This window comes from Pygoscelis adeliae, unplaced genomic scaffold (genome assembly GCF_000699105.1).
Source record: "Pygoscelis adeliae isolate BGI_AS28 unplaced genomic scaffold, ASM69910v1 Scaffold37, whole genome shotgun sequence".
NCBI lineage: Eukaryota > Metazoa > Chordata > Aves > Sphenisciformes > Spheniscidae > Pygoscelis > Pygoscelis adeliae.
Genome location: NW_008825308.1, coordinates 1,896,126 through 1,898,335, shown reverse-complemented (window position 1 = coordinate 1,898,335; position 2,210 = coordinate 1,896,126).

The following is a 2,210-nucleotide window of genomic DNA, read 5'->3' as shown; positions in this document are numbered from 1 at the left end:
CTGGTGACAGGCCCTGTGGCTGAACTAAAGAACCAGCCTGTGCCGGTATCAGTCGCCCCTGTACACAAGAAGAAATTTTGGAAGCGGAAGTCAGCTCGTTTAGTAAGGGAGGAAGAAGCTTCTCCTAAAAGGGAGCCGGAGGAAGAAGCGTACGAGACAGATGACCCTAGGGAAGGGCCATCACAAGAACAGGAGGAGGACAGCCGGCCACTGATCGAGGAGGAAGAAGAGGAAGAACTCATAAAAGAGGCAGTGACCACCCGATCTCTATCCCTGAGTGAGCTGCGAGATATAAGAAAAGATTTCAGCCGTCGTCCAGGTGAGCATATTGTCACCTGGCTGCTCCGATGCTGGGATAATGGAGCGAGTAGCCTAGAATTAGAGGGCAGGGAAGCCAAGCAGCTGGGATCCCTTTCTAGGGAAGGGGGCATTGACAAAGCGATTGGAAAAGGGACACGAATCCTCAGCCTTTGGAGGCGACTCCTGTCAAGCGTGAAGGAAAGGTATCCCTTCAAGGAAGATGTCATATGTCGCCCAAGCAAGTGGACCACCATGGAGAAGGGTATCCAGTTTCTGAGAGAATTAGCTGTGCTGGAGGTGATTTATAGTGACCTGAACAATGGACAGCTATCCAAAGATCCAGATGAAGTCAAGTGCACACGACCCATGTGGCGGAAGTTTATAAGGAGCTCACCATCGTCATACGCCAATTCATTGGCAGTGATGACCTGGAAAGATGGAGACGAACAAACAGTGGATGAATTGGCCAGTCAACTCCGGCAATATGAGGAAAGTCTCTCTACCTCCCTCGTCTCAGCTGTGGAGAAACTGTCCGAAAAACTGTCCCGGGAATTTCAGCAACTCAGAAACGATATGTCCTACTCCCCACCTGTGAGGACCAGTATCTCGGCTATTAGGAGTCAGCGTTCTTTTGCCCAGGAGAGAGAATATAAAGGGTACACACCACGGGGCACTCTATGGTTTTACCTGCGTGACCACGGAGAGGACATGAGGAAGTGGGATGGAAAACCTACTGCAGCCCTAGGGGCACGGGTACGTGAATTGCAAGGGAAAACAATCACAGAAAGAGGTTCTTCCAGGAAAATTGCTGCTCCAGTTTCCAGCGGGCCGTTCCCCAGACAGAGTAGAATGGCTGATTTTACTCCTGATGTTAATGAAGAAACTTCTGACTCGTATGTACAAGAAGTGAGAAATGAGTACTGTGATGAGTATTAGAGGGGCCCTGCCTCCAGCCAGGGGGAGGAAAGGGACAACCGAGTTTACTGGACTGTGTGGATTCGGTGGCCTGGCACATCAGACCCACAGGAGTATAAGGCTCTAGTAGACACCAGTGCACAGTGTACCCTAATGCCATCAAGCTATATAGGGGCAGAACCCATCTGTATTTCTGGAGTGACAAGAGGATCCCAAGAGCTAACTGCATTGGAAGCCGAAGTAAGTCTAACTGGGAATGGGTGGCAGAAGCACCCCATTGTGACTGGCCCAGATGCTCCGTGCATCCTTGGCATAGACTACCTCAGGAGAGGGTATTTCAAGGACCCAAAAGGGTACCCGTGGGCTTTTGGTGTAGCTGCCTTGGAGACGGAAGAAATTAAACAGCTGTCCACCTTGCCCAGTCTCTCGGAGGACCCTTCTATTTTGGGGTTGCTGAGGATCAAAGAACAACAGGTGCCGATTGCACCTGGGTTTGGCTGGGATAGAATTAATTTCCATCCTAGTAGCTGGTACAGTGCTGCATCTTGGATTTAGGATGAGAATAATGTTGATAACACACCGATGTTTTAGTAGTTGCTAGGTAATGCTTACACTAGTCAAGGACTTTTCAGCTTCCCATGCTCTACTGACTGAGAAGGCTGGAGGTGCACAAGAAGCTGGGAGGGGGCACAGCCAGGACAGCTGACCCAAACTGGCCAAAGGGACATTCCATACCATATGACATCATGCTCAGTATATAAACTGGGGGAAAAGCTGGTCGAGGGGGCCACTGCTCAGGGACAGGTTAGACATCAGTCATTTGGTGGTGAGCAATTGTTTTTGTTTTCCTTCACTTGTCTTTCTTGGTTGTTATTTCTCTCTATTTTTGTTATTTTCCTTTTCGTTTCATTCTTTTATTATTATTTTTATTATTATTATTACTATTTTACTTAATTTTATTTCAATTATTAAACTGTCTTTATCTCAACCCACGT